The following is a 12,942-nucleotide window of genomic DNA, read 5'->3' as shown; positions in this document are numbered from 1 at the left end:
CAGAAGTGTGGGTAAGCTGGGGACCCACTACTCGTGATTGGCGTCTGGAGTGGGGGGCAGTCTTGTGGGACTGCGCCCTTAAACTGTGCGGTCTGCAATAACTCCATGTAGTCTCAGAATTGAATTAAACTGTAGGATACCCAGTTGGTGTCTGCAGAGAATTGGAGAATTGCTTGGTGTGGAAAACCCACACATTTAGAAGTGTTATGTATAGAAACAGATTCCTAGTAGGGTGAATGCTGCTTTTATCATGTAATCCTTTATATATATAAAGAAAATACAATAAATCTAGTTTCATTTGGCATGAGGGGATGGTGGGGCAGGAATCCCAACAAAATCTCATACTGAGTGCTTACTGAGTGAGAAGAGTCCTGGACTAAAAGTCAGGAGATGCTGAGAAGTGATGGCTCCTGTCACCTAAGTGACTACATGAATTTGAGCAAGTCATTTCACTTCTCTGGGTTCCAATTCCTTCCATAAATGGAGTTTCAGTTGATGATCTCTGAGATTCCTTTTGGTTCTATAATTCGATGTTCCTGTTCTGTTAGCTGTGAGACAGTCAGCGTGATGTACAGGAGGGAGGACACAGGTTTGGAAGCAGACAGCGCTGAGGTTCAATACCAAGGTCATTTTTACTGCACCTCTTTGGGCTAAAGAGTTCAACTCTCTAACAATGAGGTTCCTCACTTGAAAAATGGGGAAATAATAATTACGTTATAGAATTGTAAGAATTGACTGGAAAATAAACATGAAGCACTAACCAACAGTACATAGCAGCATTCTTTTTTGGATCTAATAGTTAAGAGACAAATTATTTGTTAATAAACATATTAAAATAACGACTGTATCATTTCCAAAGAGCAGCTTTGTCATCCTAAGGTGAAACAGTTTAAAAATAAGATATATGAAATTCAATGGGGGAAAATCAGCAAGTGATGAACCAGCAGAATATCTCTGCAGTTTTTCTGAGATTTCATTTCTGAACAGTTTACTAATGGAACTTTTCTATTTTGGAGAGGCTTGTCCAAGTCTACCCAGACAGGTGCTGCTGAATAAAACCTTCCTGGGCTTCAGCAAAATAAGAGAGGTTACATAGTCTCTCTTATGCTAATGCATCACATTTTCCGTAAAATGGAAAGAAAAAAAGTTGTGAGCAGAATTTCATCAACCAGGACCGTCTAGAGATGCAGAACCTGGGCTTTTGATATTATATCATAAATCAAAGAAAATGCAGGAAACCATCTATTCTGAGTCATGCTGCCATCATTTTGTATCTGCAGGGACACACCTCGCCCTGGGAGGAGAGCTACTTCATTTCTTAACAATTATAACACTTTCTCTGAGGAATCTCAGTTACTGCTGCGAACCAGCCTGTCCCAGAACATCCTTCAGTGTTAAGTCAGTGATTCGATCAGAATCTGAAATACTCTTACAGAAAAAATCAATTAGAAAGTTGCATCATAAAGACTCAAGATTGGACCTTCAGCTTCATTATATCATAAAGATGCAATTCTTTAAAAACTAAAAACAGTGCACAAAAAGAAGGTATTATTTTGAACTGGCTGAGAGTTACAGTTTGGGTAAAGACCAAGGGGGAAAATAAACAAGTGAGGTGGAAGAATTTGGGATGTGATTTGTTTTCATGACATAGATTTATATTATTTATTATGTGCAGAAGACAGGAAAGTGTTGTCTGGGCCAGGATGACTCTGTCTCACCAGGTACCAGCATGAGGTGTGAAAAAGCAACATTTTTTCTCCCCGGGAAGAAAGCCACTGTGGATGAGCCAGGACAGCTTTTTTTCCCCTGAAGAAGTGTGTCTTAGGACTGTCTGTATTGGATTTGGGGTAGTGGAATTCAGCTCTCTCTGATGAATTTCTTCTCTCTGAGCCTCCCTTTGTCTTGTGATGTTTTTAATTGACCACCAGCCTCTGGCATTGAATGAAAAGCCCCAAACTCATTCAACCAGAGGACTGCTGCATCGAAGAAGAAATCATTTGTTTGTTTTTAATTTATTGCCCTTCCTGACTCAAATTGGAAGTATCAATCTGAAAAAGAGGAAGAGAGAATTCAAGGGATTTGCTCCATTTACAAAATATGTCATTACTCTGAAGCATTAAGCACAGGCAGGGCTGTGGGAAACCAGTTCCCAGGAGATAACTCGGTGATAAGAAATTGTTCAGGTTCATCTTCTAGTTTTGTTTTGTTTCGTTTTTAATTTATAATAGTAGTGGCTAATGTAAGTATGCTATGTCCAGCTTATAAATTGTTTGAGCATGCATTAATTATCTAATTTGATCCTCATAGCAGCATAATGATACAGATATCATCATGATCCCCATTTTACAGATAAGACGACCAAAGATCTGAGAGACTGACTTTACCCCGGTTGTCCAGCTCACGAGAGGAGAGCCGAAAATCAAGCTGAGTGTTCTGATTTCAAATTCCTTATTCCTACTGGTCTATTAAAGAAGACCTAAAACCATGGAATCCTTGAGCTGAAAAGAACCTTAGAGATCTGCTGGGCCAGGATTTGCTTAGTTCTGCAGGATGTTAACACGTGTTTCAACACAACAAAGTTTGGGAGACGCCAGACTAAAGGACGTTAAATGGATTTCTTGACCACGGACGGAATGTCCCAAAGCCTTTACTATGCTAATAGATCTTGATGCTTTTTCTGATCTTATTTGGTGATTCATTTATTTTAGGGGTGCATCTACCTCAGAGCCACATCCTTGGCCCCCAGGCTGTGGAGACTTGTGTGGTATTTTGTGAGTCCCACTGCCAGCAGAACTAGGGCAGCACTCTGGTTTTAGACGAAACTGAAGTGTGGTGGAAATTCCTCTGGCTTTTGAGCTTCCTCTTTGTTCATGCCTCTTGTCATCCTGGGGCCCCTCAGTCAACACTGCATGAGGGCCGGCTCCGTGGCTTAGCGGTTAAGTGCGCCCGCTCCGCTGCTGGCGGCCCGGGTTCAGATCCCAGGTGCACACCGACGCACCGCTTCTCCAGCCATGCTGAGGCCGTGTCCCACATACAGCAACTAGAGGGATGTGCAGCTATGACATACAACTATCTACTGGGGCTTTGGGGAAAAAATAAATAAATTAATTAATTAAAAAAAAAAAACACTGCATGAGCTGGTGTTCACAGGCCACACCTCAGCAGTTCCCGCTGGAGGGCCTTACCCGGGCCTTCCAGGCTCCCTTACCCACATCTGCTCTCATCTCAGTCCCCAGGATTCCAGGCTCCATGGAGAGGTGTTTGAGGGCAGGCTTTGGACTCCCCAGGTATAGACTCTGACGCTCCTGCTCACCATCTGTGGTTTCCCGTGTCTCCGTGGGTCAGTTTCCGCGTCGGAGAAATGAGGCTATCATTGGTATCACTTTCACAGGATCTTGTAAAGATTAAATTAGATCATTCAGGTAAAGCACTCTGCTTATTGCCTGATCCCTAGTAAGTGTTCAAAAAACTCGCACTACGATTATTATCATCTTAACTTGGACACTGGGTAAGTATTGCTAGAAGATATGTAGGCCATCTTCCATTAATTCCGCCAGATATACCACGCAGTTTCCACTCCTGCAGAATTGCTGTTATTGAGTGGTGCTTTGAGGTCTTGCCCCCCACATGTTCGTGGGACGCTATAGGCTTTACAAAAGTAGTTATGTACCTCCCATCAGGATGGTCTGACATCCCTGTGTGCTCCATGGTGACTTCCTCATGAGACATTCCTTTCAGAGTCAAGTTCTAGGAAAAGTATTTTGTAGCTCTTTATGACCCTGATCATGGTTTTCTGCTGGTTTTGGCTTAGAGCCAAATTTTGCCTCAAATTGTTCTTATTCTCCATGCCCCCTCATTTTAGCCTTTCTTCTCTTTTGATTTGTGCTTTGCATATTCCTGGGTTCCTGTTTGTTTCTTAAATTTTGTTTTTAATGTCTTTATTTTGTCATTGATATTTTTGTAAGCCATTTGAAAGTGTTTGAAGAATTAGGCAGGGTATACACACACTTGTACACATAAATATCCCAGAAGAACAAGCTTAGTATCAAACCCAAATCACTGTATTAGATAAACATTTATTACAATTTATGTGGTGTATCTTAAGTAATCCTCTCTAAACAATCAGTTTATCCATTTTTTCTACACAGTACAGTATACCAATTTATCATTCTTCAAAAATTAAGGATTCATAGAAGTGTCTTAGCATAATTTAATAATACCTGCCATTTCTTCCGTACTTACTGTGCGCCCTGAAAGGTGACCAACATGCATTTTCCCTATTCCTCACAGCAGGTCAGCAGGTTGGGTAATATTATCTCCATTTTATTTTATTTTTTTTATTGTTTATTTTTTGTGAGGAAGATCGGCCCTGAGCTAACATCTGCCAATCCTCCTCTTTTTTTGCTGAACAAGACTGGCCCTGGGCTAACATCCATGCCCATCTTCCTCCACTTTATATGGGATGCTTACACAGCATGGCCTGACAAGCAGTGCATCGGTGAGCGCCATGGATCCAAACCAGCAATCCCTGGGCCTCGCATCGGAGCACGCGCACTTAACCACTTGTGCCACCGGGCTGGCTTATTATCTCCATTTTAAACAAGGGAAAACTGAAGCCTGAAGAAGGTAAGTGTCTTCTTCAAATTCATGCAGCTGGTAAGTGATGGGTTTGAGATTTCTGTCTTGGAATGTCTAATTCTTCAGTCCATGATCTTTTTAGTACATTGTGCCACCTTTCACACAATCAAGAACTTCTCTGTTTGGTAATGGCTGTTGTACCTATTTCTCCTGCTGAGGCTATTTTCTCCACTTTAGATGGTGTAGTTGTTTTAAAATATGTCTACAAACTCTTTGATTCCCTTTCCTTTAAGAGATGGAGCTTAATTCCCCTTCACTTGAGTATGGCCTGAACTTAGTGACTCACTTCCAACAAATAGAATATGGTGGAAGTAACAGTGTGTGACTTCTAAGACCAGATCATAGAAGGCATCGGACTTCTTCTTTATTCTCATTCTTGGATCACTTGCTCTAGGAAAAGCCAGTTTCCACGTCATAAAGACCCTCAAGCAGTCCCATGGAGAGACCCTGGTGGTGAAGAACTGAGGCCTCCTGCCATTAACCAGTGAGAAACTGTCAACAGCCATGTGAATGAGTCACCTTAGAAGTGGATTCTCCAGCCCCACTCAAGCCTTCAGATGATGGCAGCCCCTACCAGTGTGTTCACTGCAACCTTATCAGAGACCTTGAACCAGAACCACCCAGTTAAGCTGCTCCCAAATTCTGACCCACAGAAACTGTGAAATAATAAGTGATCATCAATTTAAGCTGCTAAGTTTCGGGGGTAATTTGTTGTGCAGCAATAGATAATTAATGCAGATGATATAGAACTTGAGGGCCTCACCCCAGGACCTGTGTGAGCTCTTGACAGTGTTCAGAGTTCTCTTCCACAGGATGTGCTGGCTCTGCCTGTATCTACTCCTGCAGCCCATGTTTCTGCTGAAGTTGGTTGATTTTTCTGGATCAGGCTGTAAGTCCAGCCCTTAAACATTTGCAGTAAATGGGACTTGCTTTGCTGTCTGGTAGCTAATCTAAAAGGCTCTCATTTTAGGCAAACTTGAAGAGCTATACTTAGAGTACTTGCTGGGGAGTTCAATTAAGAACTGACCACTGGGCATGGTGATGGCTGCCTGTAGTTCCAGCTACTCGGGAGACTGAGACAGGAGGGTCGCTTGAGCCCAGGAGTTCTGGGCTGAAAGGCACTACATCTATAGGGTGTCTGCACTAAGTTCGGCATTAACATGATGGATTCCCGGGGGCAACGAGGTCACCTAAGGAGGGTGAACCAGCCCAGGTCAGAAATGGAGCAGGTCAAAACTCCCGTGCTGATCAATTGTGGGATGGTGCCTGTGAATAGCCACTGCACTCCAGCCTGGGCAACATAGGCAACCCCATCTCCAAAAATAAAAAATCAAAAGAATTGACCCTGAGTGAAGATTTGTCAAAGCTCACTCAGGCCCCTGATGTTCGAGACAGATGACAGACCCAGAAACTTAGTAATGTAATATATTCATAGATCCTCCAGGTTCTATGTCTGCATGAAATTGTGTTATAAGAAAGCAAAGTGCCTGGAACATGTTATCTCATACTCATCAGAGGGTCTCCATAATTACAGGAATTCCTTTAGAAACAGTGTTTCTGTGCTTCCCAAAAATCCTGATGGAGAATATGTCCTTGATTCACAATTCAGCTAATGTATATTTAATGCCTGCTAGGTACCAAGGGCTACTCTAAGGCCTGGGATACAGCAATGAACAAAACAGACAAATCCCTGCCCTCGTGAAGCTAATAATCCAGTGAGGAGACTGATAGCAAGCAAGCAAGCAAATAAGTGAGATGATTTAGGAGGGGTAAGTGCCATGGAGAGAAATAAAGGAAGGGAATGAGTGTGGTGCTGGGAGGAGGAAAGCAGGGAGGGGAGGTGGGGGGAGGCAGGATGGCTGCTCTGAGGGGGACCCTTGAGCAGAGAAGTGCATGTCGAGAAGCTCTGAAGAACATTCCAGGCAGAGGGACAAGTCCTGTGGCAGGAACAAGTGTGGCTTACTTGAGGAAGAGCAAAATGACACGTTAAGATCTCTACGTAAGGATTCACATAACAAATCCCCCTTGAGTGGCAGAGTTTCAGAAGAAGTTTGTCTCTGCCAACCAATTTGTGTTCTTTTTGGTAAGAAAATAAAAACCATATAACCTATAATGTTTTTCTTTTGACCTGAGATTCCAGAAAGCTCAGAACTAGATTCTGTACCTATTGATCATGGATAATCAGTTCATCTCAGGGGTCTGGAAGTAGCTGCCCACTCTGCTTCTTAAAGAAATAAATTCTTGGGGGCCGGCCCTGTGGCACAAGCAGTTAAGTGCGCGCGCCCCGCTGCAGTGGCCTGGGGTTCGCCAGTTCGGATCCCGGGCGTGCACTGACGCACTGCTTGTCAAGCCACGCTGCAGCGGCATCCCATATAAAGTGGAGGAAGATGGGCACAGATGTTAGCCCAGGGCCAGTCTTCCTCAGCAAAAAAAAAAAAAAAAAAAGAGGAGGGTTGGCAGATGTTAGCTCAGGGCTGATCTTCCTCACAAAAAAAAAAACAAAGAAAGAAATTCTCGTTTGTCCTGGACTTTCTTGGGGTGTGCTATACAGTTGTGTGTTGCTTAACGACAGGGACAAGTTCTGAGACATGCACCATTAGGCAATTTCATCGTTGTGTGGCCATCACAGAGTGTACTTACACAAACCCAGATGGTACAGCCTATTACACACCTAGGCTATATGGTACTAATATTATGGAACCACCATTGTACATGCGGTCCCTCGTTGACCGAAACGTCATTATGCGGTACATGACTGTATTGTCACCCATATGCCACCACTTGGAAGGGGGTAGAAGAACTAAGCTTTTAACTGTCATGCAACAGATTTACCATTCAAAACAAAGAAGTGGTAACAGAGTGGCAGATTCATTGCCTTCTTGATTCATTGCACAAACGTTATTAGTTGTGCACTAAGTTCCAAGCACTGGGTGGGAATCTATGTGGAAAGATGTGTTCTCTGAAATTCTAGGATGCAATGCAAACAAAAAAAGCAAAGAATTAATAAGCATCTGATGAAAGCTGGCACAAGATGGGAACCCAAAGAGGGCGGCAGCTCTCTTGAGGAAGATTTTGATGGAGGAGGGGGTCTGAGACTGGGTTCCCCACCTGTCCTCATGAGAGGAGAAAGGCCACATCAACTCTTTCACCTGCTCCCACCCAAGGAGAGTGGTGACCAGCTACCCAACCGGCAGAAGGTGTGGACACCTTGCAGACTCAATCCCAGCCCCAAGGCATTGGAGTTTAAGCTACATGGCAAGAACTTTCCTGACAGAAAGAAAAAATAGATAGAAAATGTCTCAGCCTCACATGTCCTATTTTTAATTGATTTGCACACAGACTCTTCAATCACGATATTAATATTTAATTGTCCTGTCAGGTCAGATCCTTCCCAGTCAGACAGTTAAAAATGGCTTGGGACAGAGAAGGAAATGAGGTAGTGGGACGGCATGAAATGAGGAACGTGAGGCATTTGCTAGGAGGGGGTTAAGATCTGAGGGCCAAAGAGAAGCCCTGGCCCTAGGCTCCTGACAGGAAGAACATCTTGCTTGCTTTCTCTCTGTCACTGTTACTTCATTGCACATATCTGTAAGCACAACAGCACTCGTCCAAAAGGTCATTTAGGGAACCATATGCGTTTAGACAACACTAAGGCCTGCAGAGAAAATGGGGTGTTTCTTTGACAAGGAGAAGCCAGGACGCTGGTCTCTGGGGAAGGGTCCAGAGGATGAAGGATGCATGTCCCTCGGTTTTCTAAATTTGTGAGGGACTGATTGGTGTTTTGACTCTGGGCCCCACACCAGCCCAGGTGAAATCTGATTACATGCATGCTTCGTCGAGAAACAGTGACCATCTTGGCTGCCCAGCAGCACAGCAGCATAGAAAAATGGCTTGGGAACTATTTTAGGTTAACGCGGTCTCAGAAGCAGTGAATTAATGTCTCAATGTGACTCATTCCAAGAGGTTATTAATAGGCAGGAGATGAGAGGGCTGGGAGAACTGAATTTCATTCAGTTTCAGCCTCTTGCTTTATTTATACCTTTTTTAAAAACAGAAACCAAGAGGTAAAGCTTGCCTTGCAGGCTTCCAGTGGAGTAGGGAGAGAAGGCCACCCACCTCCTCCGAGCAACGGCACTCACCTTGGAGGCCACCACAGTCTTTTCTGACCACTGCCAATTCCTTTGCTGCACAAAAGCCTAACAAGTCCAGGTAGTCACAGAAAATCAAGCTGAGGTGATGCCTCATTTTCAGCAAGCTATGAAGAAAAACTTCGAGTCTTCAGAAAAAGCTTCAATATCACCTTCACCTCTCTGTGCATCTTCTTGGTTTGGGGCAGTGGTTCTCCTTGGAGAAGCATCTGCTGGAAGGGGGCCTTTGGGAATGCGTGGATGTATTTGGTTAACAGTTGGGTTGGGATGGTCTCAACATTTAATGGGAAAAGGGCAGAGTTGCTAGACAGCCTGAAATGCCCTGGATGATGTCCCCAACCAAGAACTGCCCCTCATTCCACGTGACGGCTGGGTGCCCACTATGCATTCTTGAATGGAGGACGTGTTGAGAATGATGTGAGCCTAAAACTGAACTCCATTTTACACATAAAGTATTTGTTGCATGTTTTCAAATGCATGAAGTTTTCCAAGAATGCAACTGTTGTGCAAATCACGGAAAGACTGAATTTTGTTTTGTTTGAGACGTTACCAAGAGTTGTTCACCCTTTGAAAAATCACATTCCTGATGGCAATGCTGCTTGTGGTATTTGATTTAGCAAAACCACACACCTGTACCAGTCTGCATTTGCAGCTGCCAGATTTGCAGTGCTTCTACTTGGGCACGTGAGCATCTGACTACCTCATGCTGACTCCTAACGTAATCGCACCAAACCTTTAACGTATTGAAACATATATGATGTTAACATAAGCATCTTTTCTTTTATTTCTCCTTTATATTTCCATTAAGGCATTATACTGATTTTTAAAACCTTGTGTAAGTGGGTAATATTAATTTAATTTCAGGAACATAAAGAGGACATTATAGAATATTTCTTGGTACGGGGAGAGGCATGGGGTCTGATCCAGGTCCTAAAGCAGTGTTGAGACAAATGGTTTAGGTTTTAAAGCAGCACAAACTCCTGAGAGAAGAGCCAGGCAGGTGGCTCATCAGCAGTTGGACCCCCTGAGTCATGTTCTACTCTAAAGGCTCAAATGCTTCTGAAAACACAACTGCCTACAAGAATCAGGCAACTCACAGGAAAGAGGGCACGGTTAGAAAAGCAAGAGTCTAAGGGCGTGGCAGGGACACTGGCTCTCAGTCTCACTGGGGCACCGTAGGGTCTGTGGCAAACTGGGCTTCAGCGCCTGCGGACTGTTGCCCTGCAAGATTGCAGGCACAGTGTTGCTAGACCTTCCATTTTTTTTAGTGGAAGGTGGAAAGCTGACATGTTGGCAGCTGTTTAGTTGGCATAAGGCTAGGCTGCTCTAACAAAGAGAGCCAACAAAACCACATTGATTTCTTTTGCAATTCATGGTCAAGGCTGGGCAACAGTCTGGATATCAGCCTGGAAAAGAGGGAAGTGGGTGTAGAGGAGAGCATGTGCAGCATTATTAAGGCCCAGGCTTGGAAGTGGCCCACCTCACTTCCACCCGTGTCCTCTGATTGGTGGCCAACCGTTGTCCTTAGTTGGGCAGCCATTGCCCGGCTCTAATGCTGATGGTCTCTGCCAGAGTACCTAATTCAAATACTCAGATCATCACATGGGCCAATCCAATGCAGACCATGGGGCTGGACTCGCCTCAAGGAATTTATCATTTAATTGGAGATTTAAATTCCACACATGGGGAAACAATTCAGAATAGACGAGGAAGAAGGAAGGCAGGTGGGATGACATCGTTGACCTAAATAAAGAGGTAAATTAAGGCAAGCTCAAAAATTGTCAAAAGGGTGAGTTTATTAGGGGAATAACAGAGGAGTTGCAATTCAGGACACGTAAAACTGCAGCAAGCTACAGGTGAGTCCATTGAGGGTTTGAGGGTGTATATGCAGAGGGAATGCAAAGAGGGGAGAGTTCAGTTGGAGTTTGTTAAAATAAAAAACAAATGGAGACCAGATTTGAAAATTCTCCAGCAGACAAAACCAGTCCAATCAGGCAAACAAAGCTTAATTCAGCTTATTTTGCGAGACCAACACGACCTGGGTCACTTCTTGTTCATGCCTCTGGAAATCATAAGCAAAAATTTCCAAGGTTGATCTGAGACAACCCCTGACCAACTCCTTATCATTGAAGAAAATTCCAACATTATCAGTTTTTCTGTAAATCAGGCATTTATGGGAAATCAGTCTTCTCAGTCTTTAAGTTTTGTTTTCCTGAGGGCACAGGTGTGATTTTTTCCATCTTACATCCTTCGGTTCCATTTTACATTGAAATTCTTTCACGAGGTGTTTAAACTGGTGGAGGAGTGGCATACTCAGAGCAAACACTCTTAGCGGGGACAGCTTGGAGGACAGAGGGACCTAGACCTTGAAGGCAGGCAAGGGAGTTTTTATTCAGATTGCCTGTCCCACCTCCAGGAAACCTTTCCTGACAAATCACTCCCAGGACACCTGAGGTCTCCTGTTACACATTCCCGGTGCAGCGCTGATCACACTTACGGTTTTTCTTACCTGTTTTTGTCTTCCCGTCTAGAATGCAATTACATTTTGCTCACTGTTGTATCCCCAGAGTCTTGCCAAGTAATTGGTATATGTAGGTGCTCAACAAATTACTTGATGAATGACCGAAAAATTCCTGTGAACAGTAGAAAATTAATGCATGTCGGTGCAAGGTGTGAGCACAGTGCTTTGTTAGGAAGATTAATCTGGTTATGATGTTGAGAAGGCCAGAGCAAGCAGGATGAAGACAGACTGGCTTGCTTGTGAAGTATCCTGCGAGTGAGGGTGGAGATGCCCTGTGGGAAGGGATGGGTTTAGAAAGGCTGATGGATTGTGGGGCTTGGGTGGGGAGTAGAGAATAAGAAACTCAATTTTGGGTGTTTCACTCCAAACCTAGTCCAGTGCTAACAGTTAGCTGCAGTCCCAGTTAGGGACTGAGTGGAGGAGGGAAGGTCTGAGTGGAGGAGATAGCAGTGAGAAGCGAATCCCTGAGGGTTCTATGTACCATGAAGTTGAATTAAAATGGAAGTTACAGGAGAGGCTTCCTGGATGAGGGAGCATTTATGATGGGCTTTGAGGCATGGGGAAAATGAATATTCTGAAAAAGCACGTCAGCTTCATTAGCTTGCCAGGAATATAGTAACAGTCCAATAAATATTTTTATGAATGAAAGAATAAATTAGGAAATGGATGGCTATGGTTTGTTCTAGACTCTTTGGAAAAATGATTGAGAGGACAATCAGGGGTTCTTCTCAAGTTAGAAAGTTTTTGGTTGTGACATCAGGCGTTGGCCACTCAAGCCCATTGAAGAAAGCTGTGATCTCTGAGGAACAGGGTTCCGCTGGACATGAGTGGGAGTTCAGGGAGAGGTCAGGTCACCCCTTACCTGAGCCAGTGATCTAGAAAACACCTAGCAGGTGGCAGTCCCTGTAGCCCGGGGTCAACCTGGCTGCTGACCTTGCCAGTCACACTAGCAGCCTGTGAAGGCTTCCACAGCCCCAGGGGCCAGCAGGCGGGCCCAGCATCTGCTATAACATTCTCATGGCTGTGAAAGAAAGACACAGGTCTTCCATTGTGTGCGAAGGAGTAGGGCTGTGGCAGTGGCGGAGGAGGGGCTCAGACAGACCCGAGACATAGGTGAGGGGAGGAAGGCTCCACAGTCAAACAGAGGCTTGGCTGTGTTAGAGGATCTCTCAGGGAGTCAAACATTCAGGTGATTTGGCTTAGGTTAAGGAAAGGGCTTTCTCTGCAAATAGAGCAAGTGCCCAGAAGTCACAACTCAAGATGCTTATGGGAGGCAAGATTGAAAGGCCCAGTGTGGCTGGTGGTCAGGCTCACAGTGTTAATGAGCAGGCCTTGGGAGCTAGGGGTGAGGAATGGTTGGGCTTGGTTTTAGATCTTCTTGAAGGAGGCTCTGAGTGTGGCTGGAGGTGAAGAGGAGACAGAGGAAGAGCATGCTGAAGGGGAACTAGACCAGAAGTCAGAAGACCTGGATTTTAAATTCAAGTTTTACCAGCCAGTGGTTGGTGCTGAATACATCATTTGTCTTCTTTGTGCCCTCTTTTCTGCACCTGTCCTGCTCTGGCCCAGGACTTTTGGGGATGGAGGTGGGGCAGATGGACATGCTTTGAAGAGGCACAGAGTCCCACCCACTGTGAA

At 44.4% G+C, this 12,942-nt stretch overlaps 1 non-coding gene across 1 annotated transcript; it reads left to right on the top strand.

The window, feature by feature from the left end:
- The first annotated feature begins 5,666 nt into the window (after nt 1-5,666).
- LOC147917766 (signal recognition particle RNA) lies at nt 5,667-5,957 on the top strand. Its single transcript, XR_015549354.1, has one exon.
- The last annotated feature ends 6,985 nt before the right edge of the window (nt 5,958-12,942 follow it).

This window comes from Ceratotherium simum, chromosome 2 (genome assembly GCF_057802395.1).
Source record: "Ceratotherium simum simum isolate JZ-2026a chromosome 2, ASM5780239v1, whole genome shotgun sequence".
Classification (NCBI taxonomy): Eukaryota; Metazoa; Chordata; class Mammalia; order Perissodactyla; family Rhinocerotidae; genus Ceratotherium; species Ceratotherium simum.
The sequence above is the reverse complement of the archived record's forward strand: the minus strand, read 5'-3'. Positions and strand labels throughout refer to the sequence as shown.